Genomic DNA, 22,722 nt, shown 5'->3' with positions numbered 1-22,722 from the left:
GGTACAAAAGTATCTATATCCACAGTAAAACGAGCCCTATATCGATATAACCTGAAAGGCCGCTCAGCAAGGAAGAAGCCACTGCTCCAAAACCGGCATAAAAAAGCCAGACTACGGTTTCGCAACTGCACATGGGGACAAATATCGTACTTTTTTGAGAAATGTCCTCTGGTCTGATGAAAGAAAAATAGAACTGTTTGGCCATAATGACCATCATTAAGTTTGGAGAAAAAGGGGGAGGCTTGCAAGCCGAAGAACACCATCCTAACCGTGAAGCACAGGGGTGGCAGGATCATGTTGTGGGGGTGCTTGCTGCAGGAGGGACTGGTGCACTTCACAAAATAGATGGCATCATGAGGAGGGAAAATTGATGTGGATATATTGACGCAACATCTCAAGACATCAGTCAGGAAGTTAAAGCTTGGTCACAAATGGGTCTTCCAAATGGACAATGACTCCAAGCATACTTCCCAAGTTGTGGCAAAATGACTTAAAGACAACAAAGTCAAGGTATTGGAGTGGCCATCACAAAGCCCTGACCTCAATCCTATAGAAAATGTATGGGCAGAACTGAAAAAGCGTTTGCGAGCAAGGAGGCCTACTAACCTGATTCAGTTACAACAGCTCTGTCAGGAGGAATGGACCAAAATTCACCCAAAACGTTTGACCCAAGTTAAACAATTTAAAGGCAATGCTACCAAATACTAATTGAGTGTATGTAAATGTCTGACCCACTGGGAATGTGATGAAAGAAATAAAAGCTGAAATAAATCATTCTCTCTACTATTATTCTGACATTTCACATTCTTAAAATAAAGTGGTGATCCTAACTGACCTAAGACAGGGCAATTTTTTACTAAGATTAAATGTCAGGAATTGTGAAAAACTAAGTTTAAATGTATTTGTCAAAATACATGTTATATTTGAGATTCTTCAAAGTATCCACCCTTTGCCTTGATGACAGCTTTGGTTGAGAGAATGCCAAGAATACGCAAGGCTGTCATCAAGGCAAAGGGTGGCTACTTTGAAGAATCTCAAATATAACATGTATTTTGATTTGTTTAACACTTTGTTGGTTACTACATGATTCCATGTGTTATTTCATCGTTTTGACGTCTTCACTATTATTCTACAATGTAGAAAATAGTAAAAACTTTGGATTGGTACAGTACACGATCACACACTTACAGAAACTAAATGTATACAGATATACATAATCTACTCAAGGTGGATAATGTTATAAGCTTCCATTTCATGGGCAGAGCAATACTTTCTAAATATTGCCAATGATGGTTTTGGATATGAACACACATGTATTCTTTAACGTACCCTAATTCCATAAGTACCCGTGTATTCTTGGCGGTTCCCAGTGACACTCCCCATACATGTTATCACTAGACTTTACGCTGTTTCACCAGGTAACATGACAGCAACACAACTCAGCCTGAGCCTACACACTACAAAGCCAAAGCCACAGGTTAGACTAGAGATGAACATACTTATGGTATGGTGAGAGCAATTGTACTGACATGGTGTCAACATGTACATTGGTTACATTATGAAATCCACCTAAGAAGGGTTATGGCTTTACGTCTGAGGTTTTATGTCATGCTGAGTTCCATTGTGACAGAGGGCTATGTAAACTGTAAACTTGCAATGTAAATCCAGTGTTAAGGATAGTTTGGCCAACCCCACCCCCAGTGTTAGTGATTGTTTGGCCAACCCCACCCCCAGTGTTAGTGATTGTTTGGCCAACCCCACCCCCAGTGTTAGTGATTGTTTGGCCAACCCCACCCCCAGTGTTAGTGATTGTTTGGCCAACCCCACCCCCAGTGTTAAGGATAGTTTGGCCAACCCCACCCCAGTGTTAGTAATTGTTTGGCCAACACCACCCCCAGTGTTAGTGATTGTTTGGCCAACCCCACCCCAGTGTTAAGGATAGTTTGGCCAACCCCACCCCCAGTGTTAAGGATAGTTTGGCCAACCCCACCCCAGTGTTAGTGATTGTTTGGCCAACCCCACCCCCAGTGTTAGTGATTGTTTGGCCAACCCCACCCCCAGTGTTAAGGATAGTTTGGCCAACCCCACCCCCAGTGTTAAGGATAGTTTGGCCAACCCCACCCCCAGTGTTAAGGATTGTTTGGCCAACCCCACCCCCAGTGTTAAGGATAGTTTGGTCAACCCCACCCCCAGTGTTAAGGATAGTTTGGCCAACCCCACCCCCAGTGTTAAGGATAGTTTGGCCAACCCCACCCCCAGTGTTAAGGATAGTTTGGCCAACCCCACCCCCAGTGTTAAGGATAGTTTGGCCAACCCCACCCCCAGTGTTAAGGATTGTTTGGCCAACCCTACCCCCAGTGTTAAGGATAGTTTGGCCAACCCCACCCCCAGTGTTAAGGATAGTTTGGTCAACCCCACCCCCAGTGTTAAGGATAGTTTGGCCAACCCTACCCCAGTGTTAAGGATTGTTTGGCCAACCCCACCCCCAGTGTTAAGGATTGTTTGGCCAACCCCACCCCAGTGTTAAGGATTGTTTGGCCAACCCCACCCCAGTGTTAGTAATTGTTTGGCCAACCCCACCCCCAGTGTTAGTATTGTTTGGCCAACCCCACCCCCAGTGTTAAGGATAGTTTGGCCAACCCCACCCCCAGTGTTAGTAATTGTTTGGCCAACCCCACCCCAGTGTTAAGGATAGTTTGGCCAACCCCACCCCCAGTGTTAAGGATTGTTTGGCCAACCCCACCCCCAGTGTTAAGGATAGTTTGGCCAACCCCACCCCCAGTGTTAAGGATTGTTTGGCCAACCCCACCCCCAGTGTTAAGGATAGTTTGGCCAACCCCACCCCCAGTGTTAAGGATAGTTTGGCCAACCCCACCCCCAGTGTTAAGGATAGTTTGGCCAACCCCACCCCCAGTGTTAAGGATTGTTTGGCCAACCCCACCCCCAGTGTTAAGGATTGTTTGGCCAACCCCACCCCCAGTGTTAAGGATAGTTTGGCCAACCCCACCCCCAGAGTTAAGGATTGTTTGGCCAACCCCACCCCCAGTGTTAAGGATTGTTTGGCCAACCCCACCCCAGTGTTAGGATTGTTTGGCCAACCCCACCCCCAGTGTTAAGGATTGTTTGGCCAACCCCACCCCCAGTGTTAGTGATTGTTTGGCCAACCCCACCCCCAGTGTTAAGGATAGTTTGGCCAACCCCACCCCCAGTGTTAGTGATTGTTTGGCCAACCCCACCCCAGTGTTAGTGATTGTTTGGCCAACCCCACCCCCAGTGTTAGTGATTGTTTGGCCAACCCCACCCCCAGTGTTAGTGATTGTTTGGCCAACCCCACCCCCAGTGTTAGTGATTGTTTGGCCAACTCCACCCCCAGTGTTAGTGATTGTTTGGCCAACCCCACCCCCAGTGTTAAGGATAGTTTGGCCAACCCCACCCCCAGTGTTAAGGATAGTTTGGCCAACCCCACCCCCAGTGTTAGTGATTGTTTGGCCAACCCCACCCCCAGTGTTAGTGATTGTTTGGCCAACCCCACCCCCAGTGTTAGTGATTGTTTGGCCAACTCCACCCCCAGTGTTAGTGATTGTTTGGCCAACCCCACCCCCAGTGTTAAGGATAGTTTGGTTTGTTAAGGATAGTTTGGTCAACCCCACCCCCAGTGTTAAGGATTGTTTGGCCAACCCCACCCCAGTGTTAGTGATTGTTTGGCCAACCCCACCCCCAGTGTTAGTGATTGTTTGGCCAACTCCACCCCCAGTGTTAAGGATTGTTTGGCCAACCCCACCCCCAGTGTTAAGGATTGTTTGGCCAACCCCACCCCCAGTGTTAGTGATTGTTTGGCCAACCCCACCCCCAGTGTTAGTGATTGTTTGGCCAACCCCACCCCCAGTGTTAGTGATTGTTTGGCCAACCCCACCCCCAGTGTTAGTGATTGTTTGGCCAACTCCACCCCAGTGTTAAGGATTGTTTGGCCAACCCCACCCCCAGTGTTAAGGATTGTTTGGCCAACCCCACCCCAGTGTTAAGGATTGTTTGGCCAACCCCACCCCAGTGTTAGGATTGTTTGGCCAACCCCACCGCCAGTGTTAAGGATAGTTTGGCCAACCCCACCCCCAGTGTTAAGGATTGTTTGGCCAACCCCACCCCCAGTGTTAAGGATTGTTTGGCCAACCCCACCCCCAGTGTTAAGGATTGTTTGGCCAACCCCACCCCCAGTGTTAAGGATTGTTTGGCCAACCCCACCCCCAGTGTTAAGGATTGTTTGGCCAACCCCACCCCCAGTGTTAGTGATTGTTTGGCCAACCCCACCCCAGTGTTAGTGATTGTTTGGCCAACCCCACCCCCAGTGTTAGTGATTGTTTGGCCAACCCCACCCCCAGTGTTAGTGATTGTTTGGCCAACCCCACCCCCAGTGTTAGTGATTGTTTGGCCAACTCCACCCCCAGTGTTAAGGATTGTTTGGCCAACCCCACCCCCAGTGTTAAGGATTGTTTGGCCAACCCCACCCCCAGTGTTAGTGATTGTTTGGCCAACCCCACCCCAGTGTTAGTGATTGTTTGGCCAACTCCACCCCCAGTGTTAGTGATTGTTTGGCCAACCCCACCCCCAGTGTTAAGGATTGTTTGGCCAACCCCACCCCCAGTGTTAAGGATTGTTTGGCCAACCCCACCCCCAGTGTTAGTGATTGTTTGGCCAACCCCACCCCCAGTGTTAGTGATTGTTTGGCCAACTCCACCCCAGTGTTAGTGATTGTTTGGCCAACCCCACCCCCAGTGTTAGTGATTGTTTGGCCAACCCCACCCCCAGTGTTAAGGATAGTTTGGCCAACCCCACCCCCAGTGTTAGTGATTGTTTGGCCAACCCCACCCCCAGTGTTAGTGATTGTTTGGCCAACCCCACCCCAGTGTTAGTGATTGTTTGGCCAACCCCACCCCCAGTGTTAGTGATTGTTTGGCCAACTCCACCCCCAGTGTTAGTGATTGTTTGGCCAACCCCACCCCCAGTGTTAAGGATTGTTTGGCCAACCCCACCCCCAGTGTTAGTGATTGTTTGGCCAACTCCACCCCCAGTGTTAAGGATTGTTTGGCCAACCCCACCCCAGTGTTAGTGATTGTTTGGCCAACCCCACCCCAGTGTTAGTGATTGTTTGGCCAACCCCACCCCAGTGTTAGTGATTGTTTGGCCAACCCCACCCCCAGTGTTAGTGATTGTTTGGCCAACCCCACCCCCAGTGTTAGTGATTGTTTGGCCAACCCCATCCCCAGTGTTAGTGATTGTTTGGCCAACCCCACCCCCAGTGTTAGTGATTGTTTGGCCAACCCCACCCCCAGTGTTAAGGATTGTTTGGCCAACCCCACCCCCAGTGTTAGTGATTGTTTGGCCAACCCCACCCCCAGTGTTAAGGATTGTTTGGCCAACCCCACCCCCAGTGTTAAGGATTGTTTGGCCAACCCCACCCCCAGTGTTAGTGATAGTTTGGCCAACCCCACCCCCAGTGTTAAGGATAGTTTGGCCAACCCCACCCCCAGTGTTAAGGATAGTTTGGCCAACCCCACCCCCAGTGTTAGTGATTGTTTGGCCAACCCCACCCCCAGAGTTAAGGATAGTTTGGCCAACCCCACCCCCAGTGTTAAGGATAGTTTGGCCAACCCCACCCCCAGTGTTAGTGATTGTTTGGCCAACCCCACCCCCAGTGTTAGTGATTGTTTGGCCAACCCCACCCCCAGTGTTAGTGATTGTTTGGCCAACCCCACCCCCAGTGTTAAGGATAGTTTGGCCAACCCCACCCCCAGTGTTAGTGATTGTTTGGCCAACCCCACCCCCAGTGTTAAGGATAGTTTGGCCAACCCCACCCCCAGTGTTAAGGATAGTTTGGCCAACCCCACCCCCAGTGTTAAGGATAGTTTGGCCAACCCCACCCCCAGTGTTAAGGATTGTTTGGCCAACCCCACCCCCAGTGTTAAGGATTGTTTGGCCAACCCCACCCCCAGTGTTAGTGATTGTTTGGCCAACCCCACCCCCAGTGTTAAGGATAGTTTGGCCAACCCCACCCCCAGTGTTAGTGATTGTTTGGCCAACCCCACCCCAGTGTTAGTGATTGTTTGGCCAACCCCACCCCCAGTGTTAGTGATTGTTTGGCCAACCCACCCCAGTGTTAGTGATTGTTTGGCCAACCCCACCCCAGTGTTAAGGATTGTTTGGCCAACCCCATCCCCAGTGTTAGTGATTGTTTGGCCAACCCCACCCCCAGTGTTAAGGATTGTTTGGCCAACCCCACCCCCAGTGTTAGTGATTGTTTGGCCAACTCCACCCCCAGTGTTAGTGATTGTTTGGCCAACTCCACCCCAGTGTTAGTGATTGTTTGGCCAACCCCACCCCCAGTGTTAGTGATTGTTTGGCCAACTCCACCCCCAGTGTTAGTGATTGTTTGGCCAACTCCACCCCAGTGTTAGTGATTGTTTGGCCAACCCCACCCCAGTGTTAAGGATTGTTTGGCCAACCCCACCCCAGTGTTAGTGATTGTTTGGCCAACTCCACCCCCAGAGTTAAGGATTGTTTGGCCAACCCCACCCCCAGTGTTAGTGATTGTTTGGCCAACCCCACCCCAGTGTTAGTGATTGTTTGGCCAACCCCACCCCCAGTGTTAAGGATTGTTTGGCCAACCCCACCCCCAGTGTTAGTGATTGTTTGGCCAACCCCACCCCAGAGTTAAGGATAGTTTGGCCAACCCCACCCCCAGTGTTAAGGATTGTTTGGCCAACCCCACCCCCAGTGTTAAGGATAGTTTGGCCAACCCCACCCCCAGTGTTAGTGATTGTTTGGCCAACCCCACCCCCAGTGTTAAGGATAGTTTGGCCAACCCCACCCCAGTGTTAAGGATAGTTTGGCCAACCCCACCCCCAGTGTTAAGGATAGTTTGGCCAACCCCACCCCCAGAGTTAAGGATAGTTTGGCCAACCCCATCCCCAGTGTTAGTGATGTTTGGCCAACCCCACCCCCAGTGTTAGTGATGTTTGGCCAACCCCACCCCCAGTGTTAAGGATAGTTTGGCCAACCCCACCCCCAGAGTTAAGGATAGTTTGGCCAACCCCACCCCCAGTGTTAAGGATAGTTTGGCCAACCCCACCCCCAGTGTTAAGGATAGTTTGGCCAACCCCACCCCCAGTGTTAAGGATAGTTTGGCCAACCCCACCCCAGTGTTAGTGATAGTTTGGCCAACCCCACCCCCAGTGTTAAGGATAGTTTGGCCAACCCCACCCCCAGTGTTAAGGATAGTTTGGCCAACCCCACCCCCAGTGTTAAGGATAGTTTGGCCAACCCCACCCCCAGTGTTAGTGATTGTTTGGCCAACCCCACCCCCAGTGTTAGTGATTGTTTGGCCAACCCCACCCCCAGTGTTAAGGATAGTTTGGCCAACCCCACCCCCAGAGTTAAGGATAGTTTGGCCAACCCCACCCCCAGTGTTAAGGATAGTTTGGCCAACCCCACCCCCAGTGTTAGTGATAGTTTGGCCAACCCCACCCCCAGTGTTAAGGATAGTTTGGCCAACCCCACCCCCAGGGTTAAGAAAATTTGGGCCAACACCACCCCAAGGGTAAGGATAGTTTGGCCAACCCCACCCCCAGTGTTAGTGATTGTTTGGCCAACTCCACCCCCAGTGTTAAGGATAGTTTGGCCAACCCCACCCCCAGTGTTAAGGATAGTTTGGCCAACCCCATCCCCAGTGTTAGTGATGTTTGGCCAACCCCACCCCCAGTGTTAGTGATGTTTGGCCAACCCCACCCCCAGTGTTAAGGATAGTTTGGCCAACCCCACCCCCAGTGTTAAGGATAGTTTGGCCAACACCACCCCCAGAGTTAAGGATAGTTTGGCCAACCCCATCCCCAGTGTTAGTGATGTTTGGCCAACCCCACCCCCAGTGTTAGTGATGTTTGGCCAACCCCACCCCCAGTGTTAAGGATAGTTTGGCCAACACCACCCCCAGTGTTAAGGATAGTTTGGCCAACCCCACCCCCAGTGTTAAGGATAGTTTGGCCAACCCCACCCCCAGTGTTAAGGATAGTTTGGCCAACACCACCCCAGTGTTAGGATAGTTTGGCCAACCCCACCCCAGTGTTAAGGATAGTTTGGCCAACCCCACCCCAGTGTTAAGAATAGTTTGGCCAACCCCACCCCCAGTGTTAGTGATGTTTGGCCAACCCCACCCCCAGTGTTAAGGATAGTTTGGCCAACCCCACCCCCAGTGTTAAGGATTGTTTGGCCAACCCCACCCCAGTGTTAAGGATAGTTTGGCCAACCCCACCCCCAGTGTTAAGGATAGTTTGGCCAACCCCACCCCCAGTGTTAAGGATAGTTTGGCCAACCCCACCCCAGTGTTAAGGATAGTTTGGCCAACCCCACCCCCAGTGTTAAGGATAGTTTGGCCAACCCCACCCCCAGTGTTAAGGATAGTTTGGCCAACCCCACCCCCAGTGTTAAGGATAGTTTGGCCAACCCCACCCCCAGTGTTAAGGATAGTTTGGCCAACCCCACCCCCAGTGTTAAGGATAGTTTGGCCAACCCCACCCCCAGTGTTAGTGATTGTTTGGCCAACCCCACCCCCAGTGTTAGTGATTGGTTGGCCAACCCCACCCCCAGTGTTAAGGATAGTTTGGCCAACACCACCCCCAGTGTTAAGGATAGTTTGGCCAACCCCACCCCCAGTGTTAAGGATAGTTTGGCCAACCCCACCCCCAGTGTTAGTGATAGTTTGGCCAACCCCACCCCCAGTGTTAAGGATAGTTTGGCCAACACCACCCCCAGAGTTAAGGATAGTTTGGCCAACCCCACCCCCAGTGTTAAGGATAGTTTGGCCAACCCCACCCCCAGTGTTAGTGATTGTTTGGCCAACCCCACCCCCAGTGTTAAGGATAGTTTGGCCAACACCACCCCCAGTGTTAAGGATAGTTTGGCCAACCCCATCCCCAGTGTTAGTGATGTTTGGCCAACCCCACCCCAGTGTTAAGGATAGTTTGGCCAACACCACCCCCAGTGTTAAGGATAGTTTGGCCAACACCACCCCCAGTGTTAAGGATTGTTTGGCCAACCCCACCCGCAGTGTTAGTGATTGTTTGGCCAACCCCACCCCCAGTGTTAAGGATAGTTTGGCCAACCCCACCCCAGTGTTAGTAATTGTTTGGCCAACCCCACCCCCAGTGTTAAGGATAGTTTGGCCAACCCCACCCCCAGTGTTAAGGATAGTTTGGCCAACCCCACCCCCAGAGTTAAGGATTGTTTGGCCAACCCCACCCCCAGTGTTAAGGATTGTTTGGCCAACCCCACCCCAGTGTTAAGGATTGTTTGGCCAACCCTACCCCAGTGTTAAGGATTGTTTGGCCAACCCCACCCCCAGTGTTAAGGATTGTTTGGCCAACCCCACCCCCAGTGTTAGTGATTGTTTGGCCAACCCCACCCCCAGTGTTAGTAATTGTTTGGCCAACCCCACCCCCAGTGTTAAGGATAGTTTGGCCAACCCCACCCCCAGTGTTAGTAATTGTTTGGCCAACCCCACCCCCAGTGTTAAGGATAGTTTGGCCAACCCCACCCCCAGTGTTAGTAATTGTTTGGCCAACCCCACCCCCAGTGTTAAGGATAGTTTGGCCAACCCCACCCCCAGTGTTAAGGATAGTTTGGTCAACCCCACCCCAGAGTTAAGGATTGTTTGGCCAACCCTACCCCAGTGTTAAGGATTGTTTGGTCAACCCCACCCCAGTGTTAAGGATTGTTTGGCCAACCCCACCCCAGTGTTAAGGATAGTTTGGCAACCCCACCCCCAGTGTTAAGGATTGTTTGGCCAACCCTACCCCAGTGTTAAGGATTGTTTGGCCAACCCCACCCCCAGTGTTAAGGATTGTTTGGCCAACCCCACCCCAGTGTTAAGGATTGTTTGGCCAACCCCACCCCAGTGTTAGTGATTGTTTGGCCAACCCCACCCCCAGTGTTAAGGATAGTTTGGCCAACCCCACCCCAGTGTTAGTGATTGTTTGGCCAACCCCACCCCCAGTGTTAGTGATTGTTTGGCCAACCCCACCCCCAGTGTTAGTGATTGTTTGGCCAACCCCACCCCAGTGTTAGTGATTGTTTGGCCAACCCACCCCCAGTGTTAGTGATTGTTTGGCCAACTCCACCCCAGTGTTAGTGATTGTTTGGCCAACCCCACCCCCAGTGTTAGTGATTGTTTGGCCAACTCCACCCCCAGTGTTAGTGATTGTTTGGCCAACCCCACCCCCAGTGTTAGTGATTGTTTGGCCAACCCCACCCCCAGTGTTAAGGATTGTTTGGCCAACCCCACCCCCAGTGTTAATGATTGTTTGGCCAACCCCACCCCAGTGTTAGTGATTGTTTGGCCAACCCCACCCCCAGTGTTAGTGATTGTTTGGCCAACCCCACCGCCAGTGTTAGTGTGATTGTTTGGCCAACCCCACCCCCAGTGTTAGTGATTGTTTGGCCAACCCACCCCCAGTGTTAGTGATTGTTTGGCCAACCCCACCCCCAGTGTTAAGGATTGTTTGGCCAACCCCACCCCAGTGTTAGGATAGTTTGGTCAACCCCACCCCAGTGTTAAGGATTGTTTGGCCAACCCCACCCCAGTGTTAAGGATTGTTTGGCCAACCCCACCCCAGTGTTAGTGATTGTTTGGCCAACCCCACCCCCAGTGTTAAGGATAGTTTGGCCAACCCCACCCCCAGTGTTAGTGATTGTTTGGCCAACCCCACCCCCAGTGTTAGTTGTTTGGCCAACCCCACCGCCAGTGTTAGTGATTGTTTGGCCAACCCACCCCAGTGTTAGTGATTGTTTGGCCAACTCCACCCCCAGTGTTAGTGATTGTTTGGCCAACCCCACCCCCAGTGTTAAGGATTGTTTGGCCAACCCCACCCCAGTGTTAGTGATTGTTTGGCCAACTCCACCCCAGAGTTAAGGATTGTTTGGCCAACCCCACCCCCAGTGTTAGTGATTGTTTGGCCAACTCCACCCCCAGTGTTAGTGATTGTTTGGCCAACTCCACCCCAGTGTTAGTGATTGTTTGGCCAACTCCACCCCCAGTGTTAGTGATTGTTTGGCCAACCCCACCCCCAGTGTTAGTGATTGTTTGGCCAACTCCACCCCCAGTGTTAGTGATTGTTTGGCCAACTCCACCCCCAGTGTTAGTGATTGTTTGGCCAACCCCACCCCCAGTGTTAAGGATTGTTTGGCCAACCCCACCCCAGTGTTAGTGATTGTTTGGCCAACTCCACCCCAGAGTTAAGGATTGTTTGGCCAACCCACCCCAGTGTTAAGGATAGTTTGGACAACCCCACCCCTAGTGTTAGTGACTGTTTGGTTCACCCCAGAGTTAAGGATAGTTTGGCCAACCCCACCCCAGTGTTAAGGATAGTTTGGCCAACCCCACCCCCAGTGTTAGTGATTGTTTGGCCAACCCCACCCCCAGAGTTAAGGATAGTTTGGCCAACCCCACCCCAGAGTTAGTTAGTTTGGCCAACCCACCCCCAGTGTTAGTGATTGTTTGGCCAACACCACCCCCAGTGTTAGTTGTTTGGCCAACCCCACCCACTAGTGTTAGTGATTGTTTGGCCAACCCCACCCCCAGTGTTACTTTGGCCAACCCCACCCGCAGTGTTAGTGATTGTTTGGCCAACCCCATTCAGTGTTAAGGATAGTTTGGCCAACCCCAGTGTTAGTGATTGTTTGGCCAACCCCACCGCCAGTGTTAGTGATTGTGAGGCAAACCCCAACCCCAGTGTTAATGATTGTTTGAGCAACTCCAACCCCAGTGTTAGTGATTGTTTGGCCAACCCCACCCCAGTGTTAAGGATTGTTTGGCCAACCCCATCCCCAGTGTTAGTGATTGTTTGGCCAACTCCACCCCCAGAGTTAAGGATTGTTTGGCCAACCCCACCCCCAGTGTTAGTGATTGTTTGGCCAACTCCACCCCAGTGTTAGTGATTGTTTGGCCAACTCCACCCCCAGTGTTAGTGATTGTTTGGCCAACCCCACCCCCAGTGTTAGTGATTGTTTGGCCAACTCCACCCCCAGTGTTAGTGATTGTTTGGCCAACTCCACCCCCAGTGTTAGTGATTGTTTGGCCAACCCCACCCCAGTGTTACTAATTGTTTGGCCAGTTCCACCCCCAGTGTTAGTGATTGTTTGGCCAACTCCACCCCCAGAGTTAAGGATTGTTTGGCCAACCCCACCCCCAGTGTTAGTGATTGTTTGGCCAACCCCACCCCCAGAGTTAAGGATTGTTTGGCCAACCCCACCCCCAGTGTTAGTGATTGTTTGGCCAACCCCACCCCAGTGTTAGTGATTGTTTCACTACCCCACCCCCAGAGTTAAGGATAGTTTGGCCAACCCCACCCCAGTGTTAAGGATAGTTTGGCCAACCCCACCCCCAGTGTTAAGGATAGTTTGGCCAACCCACCCCCAGTGTTAGTGATTGTTTGGCCAACCCCACCCCCAGTGTTAAGGATAGTTTGGCCAACCCCACCCCCAGTGTTATAGTTTGGCCAACCCCACACCCCAGTGTTAAGGATAGTTTGGCCAACACCACCCCCAGTGTTAGGATAGTTTGGCCAACCCCACCCCAGTGTTAGTGATGTTTGGCCAACCCCACCCCAGTGTTAGTGATCCTTGGCCAACCCCACCCCCAGTGTTAAGGATAGTTTGGCCAACCCCACCCCCAGTGTTAAGGATAGTTTGGCCAACCCCACCCCAGTGTTAAGGATAGTTTGGCCAACCCCACCCCCAGTGTTAAGGATAGTTTGGCCAACCCCACCCCAGTGTTAGTGATAGTTTGGCCAACCCCACCCCCAGTGTTAAGGATAGTTTGGCCAACCCCACCCCCAGTGTTAAGGATAGTTTGGCCAACACCACCCCCAGAGTTAAGGATAGTTGGGCCAACCCCACCCCCAGTGTTAGTGATTGTTTGGCCAACTCCACCCCCAGTGTTAGTGATTGGTTGGCCAACCCCACCCCCAGTGTTAAGGATAGTTTGGCCAACACCACCCCAGAGTTAAGGATAGTTTGGCCAACCCCACCCCCAGTGTTAAGGATAGTTTGGCCAACCCCACCCCCAGTGTTAGTGATAGTTCCTGGCCAACCCCACCCCCAGTGTTAAGGATAGTTTGGCAACACCACCCCCAGAGTTAAGGATAGTTTGGCCAACCCCACCCCAGTGTTAAGGATAGTTTGACCAACCCACCCCCAGTGTTAGTGATTGTTTGGCCAACTCCACCCCACAGTGTTAAGTTCCTTGGCCAACACCACCCCCAGAGTTAAGGATAGTTTGGCCAACCCCATCCCCAGTGTTAGTGATGTTTGGCACAACCCCACCCCCAGTGTTCCTGATAGTTTGGCCAATTCACTACCCCAGTGTTAGGATAGTTTGGCAACACCACCCCCAGTGTTAAGGATAGTTTGGCAACACCACCCCCAGAGTTAAGGATAGTTTGGCCAACCCCATCCCCAGTGTTAGGATGTTTGGCAACCCACCCCAGTGTTACTGATGTTTGGCAACACCCCCAGTGTTAGTTCCTTGGCCAACACCACCCCCAGTGTCAAGGATAGTTTGGCCAACACCACCCCAGTGTTAGGATAGTTTGGCCAACCCCACCCCAGTGTTAAGGATAGTTTGACAACCCCACCCCCAGTGTTACTATAGTTTGGCCAACCCCACCCCCAGTGTTAGTTTTGGCCAACCCCACCCCCAGTGTTACATAGTTTGGCCACCCCACCCCAGTGTTAGGATTTTGGCCAACCCCACCCCCAGTGTTACAGGATATTTGGCAACCCCACCCCAGTGTTAGTGATAGTGTTACACTGATAGTTTTAAGCCAACCCCACCCCCAGTGTTAAGGATAGTTTGGCCAACCCCACCCCAGTGTTAAGGATTCCTTTGGCCAACCCCACCCCCAGTGTTAAGGATAGTTTGGCAACCCCACCCCAGTGTTAAGGATAGTTTGGCCAACCCCACCCCCAGTGTTAGTTAGTTTGGCCAACCCACCCCAGTGTTAAGGATAGTTTGGCCAACCCCACCCCCAGTGTTAGGATAGTTTGGCCAACCCCACCCCAGTGTTAAGGATAGTTTGGCCAACCCCACCCCAGTGTTAACACATAGTTTGGCCAACCCCACCCCAGTGTTACCAACCCCACAGTGTTAAGTAGTTCCAATACCCCCAGTGTTACATAGTTTCACTACCACACCCCAGTAGTTCCTATAGTTTGGCCAACCCCACCCCCAGTGTTAATTCCTTAAGACAACACACATTCACTATAGTTAACCCCACCCCAGTGTTACAATAGTTTGGCCAACACATTCACTACCCTGTAGTTCCTATAGGGCCAACCCCACCCCACTGTTAGTTCCTATTTGGCAACACACCCCAGTGTTACACTGATAGTTTGGCCAACCCCACACCCCAGTGTTCCTATAGTTTGGCAACACCACCCCCAGTGTTCCTATAGGATAGTTTGGCCAACAACCCACCCCCAGTTTACTAGTTTGGCCACCCCACTGTTAGTTCCTATTGGACAACACCCCCATTTACTACCACACTGTAGTTCCTATTAGTTTGTAGCCTAGTTAAGGACAACACACATTCACTACCACACTGTGTTCCTATAGTTTGGCAACACACATTCACTACCACACTGTGTTCCTATAGGACAACACACATTCACTACCACACTGTAGTTCCTATAGGACAACAACCACACACCAACCCCATTCCCCACAGTGTTCCTATGATAGTTTGGCCAACCACACTACCCACAGTGTTAGTTCCTATTAAGGATAGTTTGGCCAACACCATTCACTACCACTGTAGTTCCTATGGACACATTCACCCCCAGTTCACTAGTTTGTAGTTCCAACCCCACCCAGTGTTAAGGATGTCAGTTTGGCACATTCACTACCCACTGTTAGTTCCTATTGGACAACCACACACACATTCACTACCACACTGTTAGTTCCTATAGGACAACACACATTTATAGGATAGTTTGGCCAACTACCCCCAGTGTTAGTAGTTTGGACCAACCACTACCACTGTAGTTCCATAGTGTTAGGACAGTGTAGTTCCTATAAGACCACACATTCACTACCACAGTTCCTAGTTCCTATAGGACAACACACATTTACCACACTGTAGTTCAACAACACACACACACTGTTTCCTATAGGACAACACACATTCACTACCACACTGTAGTTCAACCCACACACTACCACACTGTAGTTCCTATAGGACAACACACATTCACTACCACACTGTAGTTCCTATAAGACAACCACATTCACTACCACACTGTAGTTCCTATAGACAACACACATTCACTACCACACTGTAGTTCCTATACCACACACACTATCACACTGTAGTTCCTATAAGACAACACACATTCACTACCACACTGTAGTTCCTATAAGCCAAGGACAACACACATTCACTACCACACTGTAGTTCCTATAGGACAACACACATTCACTATTCACTACCACTACCACACTGTAGTTCCTATAGGACAACACACATTCACTACCACACTGTAGTTCCTATAGGACAACACATTCACTACCACACTGTAGTTCACAACACACATTCACTACCCACACACTAGTTCCTATAAGACAACATACAGTAGTTTCCTATAGGACAACACACATTCACTACCACACTGTGTTCCTAGTTCCTATAGGACAACACACATTCACCTATAGGACAACACACATTCACTACCACACTGTAGTTCCAACACACATTCACTACCACACTGTAGTTCCTATAGGACAACACACATTCACTACCACACTGTAGTTCCTATAGGACAACCTACCACACTGTAGTTCCTACTACAACACACTGTAGTTCCTATGTAGTTCCTATAGGACAACACACATTCACTATCAGTAGTTCCTATAGGACAACACAACACACATTCACTACCACACTGTAGTTCCTATAAGACAACACACATTCACTACCACACTGTAGTTCCTATAGGACAACACACATTCACTACCACACTGTAGTTCCTATTCCTATAGTTCCTATAGACAACACACATTCACTACCACACTGTAGTTCCTATAGGAACAACACTACCACACTGTAGTTCCTATAAGACAACACACATTCACTACCACACTGTAGTTCCTTTCACTACCACACTGTAGTTCCTATAAGACAACACACATTCACTACCACACTGTAGTTCCTATAAGACAACACACATTCACTACCACACTGTAGTTCCTATAGGACAACACACATTCACTACCACACTGTAGTTCCTATAGGACAACACACATTCACTACCACACTGTAGTTCCTATAGGACAACACACATTCACTACCACACTGTAGTTCCTATAGGACAACACACATTCACTACCACACTGTAGTTCCTATAAGACAACACACATTCACTACCACACTGTAGTTCCTATAGACAACACACATTCACTACCACACTGTTCAGTTCCTATAAGACAACACACATTCACTACCACACTGTAGTTCCTATAAGACAACACACATTCACTACCACACTGTAGTTCCTATAAGACAACACACATTCACTACCACACTGTAGTTCCTATAGGACAACACATTCATTCACTACCACACTGTAGTTCCTATAAGACAACACACATTCACTACCACTACCACACTGTAGTTCCTATAGGACAACACACATTCACTACCACACTGTAGTTCCTATAGGACAACACACATTCACTACCACACTGTAGTTCCTATAGGACAACACACATTCACTACCACACTGTAGTTCCTATAGGACAACACACATTCACTACCACACTGTAGTTCCTATAGACAACACACATTCACTACCACACTGTAGTTCCTATAGGACAACACACATTCACTACCACACTGTAGTTCCTATAAGACAACACACATTCACTACCACACTGTAGTTCCTATAGGACAACACACATTCACTACCACACTGTAGTTCCTATAAGACAACACACATTCACTACCACACTGTAGTTCCTATAAGACAACACACATTCACTACCACACTGTAGTTCCTATAAGACAACACACATTCACTACCACACTGTAGTTCCTATAAGACAACACACATTCACTACCACACTGTAGTTCCTATAAGACAACACACATTCACTACCACACTGTAGTTCCTATAGGACAACACACATTCACTACCACACTGTAGTTCCTATAGGACAACACACATTCACTACCACACTGTAGTTCCTATAGGACAACACACATTCACTACCACACTGTAGTTCCTATAAGACAACACACATTCACTACCACACTGTAGTTCCTATAGGACAACACACATTCACTACCACACTGTAGTTCCTATAGGACAACACACATTCACTACCACACTGTAGTTCCTATAGGACAACACACATTCACTACCACACTGTAGTTCCTATAGGACAACACACATTCACTACCACACTGTAGTTCCTATAGGACAACACACATTCACTACCACACTGTAGTTCCTATAGGACAACACACATTCACTACCACACTGTAGTTCCTATAGGACAACACACATTCACTACCACACTGTAGTTCCTATAGGACAACACACATTCACTACCACACTGTAGTTCCTATAGGACAACACACATTCACTACCACACTGTAGTTCCTATAGGACAACACACATTCACTACCACACTGTAGTTCCTATAGGACAACACACATTCACTACCACACTGTAGTTCCTATAAGACAACACACATTCACTACCACACTGTAGTTCCTATAGGACAACACACATTCACTACCACACTGTAGTTCCTATAAGACAACACACATTCACTACCACACTGTAGTTCCTATAAGACAACACACATTCACTACCACACTGTAGTTCCTATAGGACAACACACATTCACTACCACACTGTAGTTCCTATAGGACAACACACATTCACTACCACACTGTAGTTCCTATAGGACAACACACATTCACTACCACACTGTAGTTCCTATAGACAACACACACTTCACTACCACACTGTAGTTCCTATAAGACAACACACATTCACTACCACACTGTAGTTCCTATAAGACAACACACATTCACTACCACACTGTAGTTCCTATAGGACAACACACATTCACTACCACACTGTAGTTCCTATAGGACAACACACATTCACTACCACACTGTAGTTCCTATAGGACAACACACATTCACTACCACACTGTAGTTCCTATAGGACAACACACATTCACTACCACACTGTAGTTCCTATAGGACAACACACATTCACTATCACACTGTAGTTCCTATAAGACAACACACATTCACTACCACACTGTAGTTCCTATAAGACAACACACATTCACTACCACACTGTAGTTCCTATAGTTCACTACAACACACTGTAGTTCCTATAAGACAACACACATTCACTACCACACTGTAGTTCCTATAAGACAACACACATTCACTACCACACTGTAGTTCCTATAAGACAACACACATTCACTACCACACTGTAGTTCCTATAGGACAACACACATTCACTACCACACTGTAGTTCCTATAGACAACACACATTCACTACCACACTGTAGTTCCTATAAGACAACACACATTCACTACCACACTGTAGTTCCTATAGGACAACACACATTCACTACCACACTGTAGTTCCTATAGGACAACAAGACAACACACATTCATTCACTACCACACTGTAGTTCCTATAAGACAACACACATTCACTACCACACTGTAGTTCCTATAGGACAACACACATTCACTACCACACTGTAGTTCCTATAAGACAACACACATTCACTACCACACTGTAGTTCCTATAGGACAACACACATTCACTACCACACTGTAGTTCCTATAGGACAACACACATTCACTATAGTTTCTAGAACGCACGCACACACACACACACACACACACACACACACACACACACACACACACACACACACACACACACACACACACACACACACACACACACACACACACACACACACACACACACACACACACACACACACACACACACACACAATAATTGCTGACAATTATCATGTCATTCTCATGGTCGGTTCCCATGCTGGAAGCCCTGGCGCAATACCTCTATGAGGGGGTATTAGAATTACAAAGGATCTCTATGGGGTTAAAAGCAGGACAGCTGCAGGCAATAGCAGTCATTAGCACCACCTGTATGGAGCGATGAAAGCTGCCTTTATCGTGGTGAGATTATCTCCCAGTCCCAAAGCACACACAGTCACACACAGGGGGAGAGCAACACTAAAGCAATTACTTTCCACCTGGGAGCTTTATTACAGGACAGGAGAGTGTGTGTGTTACTCTCAGAGAGGTATGTGCACAGTATGTATGTGTGTGTGTGTGTTCTGCCTCCACTGCTCTTTATGAGACAGGAGTGTGTGTGTGTTACTCTCAGAGAGGTATGTGCAGAGTATGTATGTGTGTGAGTGTGTTCTGCCTCCACTGCTCTTTAAGAGACAGGAGTGTGTGTGTGTGTTACTCTCAGAGAGGTATGTGCAGAGTATGTATGTGTGTGAGTGTGTTTCTGCCTCCACTGCTCTTTAAGAGACAGTCCAAGATAAGCAGCTGAAATAGACCCTCAGATCCTCAGGAAGTCTACACAGACTTTTCGGGCCAGGAAAACCTCTGAAATCAACACGAAGAGAAACCAACCTGTCGTCCTTGTCCCCGTCCCAGAACACAGCGCTGTGTCCCTGCAAGTGGGACAGGAAGAGCTGGGAGTGTGTGTCACAGGCCAGCAGGTACTTCAGACATGGGAAACTGGGCTCCTGCATCTGCCTCACACACTGCATGGCCAGGGGCCTCTAGATCAAGAGAGAGACACACAGTCACTATGTCATACTGTAAGCCAGGGTTCCCCAATTGGTGGCCAGTGGATTGGTGATTTTATCTTAGCAAAAAGAATGTTGGACATAAAAGACTGTAAAAACACCAAATCAGCCCCAAGTGATTTACATTTTGAAAATGTAAATCAGTATTCCCATGCATAATAGAGAGATTTATTTAACCTTTATTTAACTAGGCAAGTCAGTTAAGAACAAATTCTTATTTTCAATGACGGCCTAGGAACAGTGGGTTAACTGCCTGTTCAGGGGCAGTTTGACAGACTTGTACCTTGTCAGCTTGGGGATTCGAACTTGGAACCTTTCGGTTACTAGTGCAATGCTCTAACCACTAGGCTACCCTGCCGCCCCAAAGATATACGATACTGTATATAAAAATGCAACAACGGCTCAGCTGTGAAGTGGTAGGCCACGCAAGCTCACAGAACAGGACCGCCGAGTGCTAAAGCCTGTAGCGCGTAAAAATAGTCTGTCCTCGGTTGCAACACTCACTACAGAGTTCCAAACTGCCTCTGGAAGCAACGTCAGCCCAAGAGCTGTTCTTTAGGAGGTTCATGAAATGGGTTTCCATGGTCGAGCAGCCGCACACGAGTCTAAGATCACCATGCCACGCGTCGGCTGGAGTGGTGTGAAGCTCGCCTCCATTGGACTCTGGAGCAGTGGAAACGCATTCTTCAGAGTGATGAATCACGAGTCACCATCTGACAATCTGACGGACAAATATGGGTTTGGCGGGATGCCAGGAGAACGCTACCTGCCCGAATGCATAGTGCCAACTGTAAAGTTTGGTGGAGGAGAAATAATGTCTGGGGCTGTTTTTCATGGTTCGGGCTAGGCCCCTTAGTTCCAGTGAACGGAAATCTTAACGCTACAGCATACAATGACATTCTAGATGATTCTGTGTTTCCAACAGACTCACCTTCTCAGGCTTAGTGTCCCAGCCCACAGACCCTCACCTTCTCAGGCTTAGTGTCCCAGCCCACAGCCCCTCACCTTCTCAGGCTTAGTGTCCCAGCCCACAGCCCCTCACCTTCTCAGGCTTAGTGTCACAGCCCACAGACTCATCTTCTCAGGCTTAGTGTCCCAGCCCACAGACCCTCACCTTCTCAGGCTTAGTGTCCCAGCACTCGATCATCAGGCCATGCAGACAGTGGAACTGGACTTCCTCTGGGTTTCCCAGGGTGGGACGGATCCCTTTAGACAGCTTCTTAGCTATCTGGAGCTGGTGCTGGCCCAACGCAGGCCTACAACCTGACAGCAACTCATACACAACCATCCCATACGAGAACATATCCACCTGAGTGAGAGAGAAAGAGTGAGAGAGAAAGAGTGAGAGAGAGAGAGAGAGAGAGAGAGAGAGAGAGAGAGAGAGAGAGAGAGAGAGAGAGAGAGAGAGAGAGAGAGAGAGAGAGAGAGAGAGAGAGAGAGAGAGAGAGATTGATTTAATATGTTATCTACACAATGTACATAACATTAAGAATAGCTGCTCTTTGTGTATGTGTGCCATTCAGAGGGTGAATGAGCAAGACAAAACATCTAAGTGCCTTTGGACAGGGTATGGTGGTAGGTGCCAGGGACACCAGTTTGTGTCAAGAACTGCAACACTGCTAGGTTTTTCACACAACAGTTTCTTCGGTGTATCAAGAATCAATTTATTGCCTTACCTCACCTGTATATTGACTTTTCTATTGTGTTATTGACTGTATGTTTGTGGATTTCATGTGTAACTCTTGTGTTGTTTGTGTTGCACTGCTATGCTTTATCTTGGTCACCTGATTAAATAAAGGAGAAATAAAAAAATGGTCCATTATCCAAAAGACATCCAACCAACGTGACACAACTGTGGGAAGCTTTGGAGTCAACATGGGCCAGCATCTCTGTGGAATGCTTTCCACACCTTGTAGTCCATGCTCCGACGAATTGAGGCTGTCTGAGCACAAAAGGGGGTGCAACTCAATATTAGGACGGTGTTCTGAATGGTTTGTACAGTCAGTGTATATATGTCTATATTGATTTAATTGCTTTGGCAATGTACGTTTCCATGCCAATAAAGCTTCTTCAATTGAATTGAAACGCACGCACGCACACACACACACACACACAGTCATCCCATTGTAATAGTCAGACTCTAATGTGATCTATGAAGGCCATTCAGCTTGGTGATGGAACACAAAACAGCATATTTTCAGTCCAAGTTGAATTTCTATGAATGGCCATGAGCTTGAGATGAACAGCCCACTGTGGCTTTCTTCCCAGGGTTTATTTAACACAGCGCAGACAGATGGGGCCAAAATGCACAGAGTGGTGAGTTCCCATGCTCTGTTAGCGTTACAGGAGCAGTCCTGGCTCCTCGCCATGATGACATCACTTGGCAACTATTCTGAGAATCTTCAACGTTCGTGGTCCTCGGGGTCAGAGAGGCTACAGGTAAGGCCGTGGTCCTCAGGGTCAGAGAGGCTACAGGTAAGGCCGTGGTCCTCGGGGTCAGAGAGGTTACAGGTAAGGCCGTGGTCCTCGGGGTCAGAGAGGTTACAGGTAAGGCCGTGGTCCTCGGGGTCAGAGAGGCTACAGGTAAGGCCGTGGTCCTCGGGGTCAGAGAGGCTACAGGTAAGGCCGTGGTCCTCGGGGTCAGAGAGGTTACAGGTAAGGCCGTGGTCCTCGGGGTCAGAGAGGTTACAGGTAAGGCCGTGGTCCTCGGGGTCAGAGAGGTTACAGGTAAGGCCGTGGTCCTCGGGGTCAGAGAGGCTACAGGTAAGGCCGTGGTCCTCGGGGTCAGA

At 49.2% G+C, this 22,722-nt stretch overlaps 1 pseudogene across 1 annotated transcript in view; it reads right to left on the bottom strand.

Moving 5' to 3' along the window:
• LOC127926167 (leucine-rich repeat serine/threonine-protein kinase 1-like) overlaps nucleotides 1-22,722 on the bottom strand; it is a 66,557-nt pseudogene that overhangs the window by 25,640 nt on the left and 18,195 nt on the right. Inside the window, exons 4-5 of the transcript XR_008123507.1 lie at nucleotides 21,048-21,242; nucleotides 19,652-19,906 (exon numbers count right to left, since the gene is read on the bottom strand). The product of XR_008123507.1 is annotated as a leucine-rich repeat serine/threonine-protein kinase 1-like (transcript). The remainder of the gene's footprint in view (nucleotides 1-19,651; nucleotides 19,907-21,047; nucleotides 21,243-22,722) is intronic.

The sequence above is a fragment of the Oncorhynchus keta genome, unplaced genomic scaffold, assembly GCF_023373465.1.
Source record: "Oncorhynchus keta strain PuntledgeMale-10-30-2019 unplaced genomic scaffold, Oket_V2 Un_contig_7046_pilon_pilon, whole genome shotgun sequence".
NCBI lineage: Eukaryota > Metazoa > Chordata > Actinopteri > Salmoniformes > Salmonidae > Oncorhynchus > Oncorhynchus keta.
The sequence above is the reverse complement of the archived record's forward strand: the minus strand, read 5'-3'. Positions and strand labels throughout refer to the sequence as shown.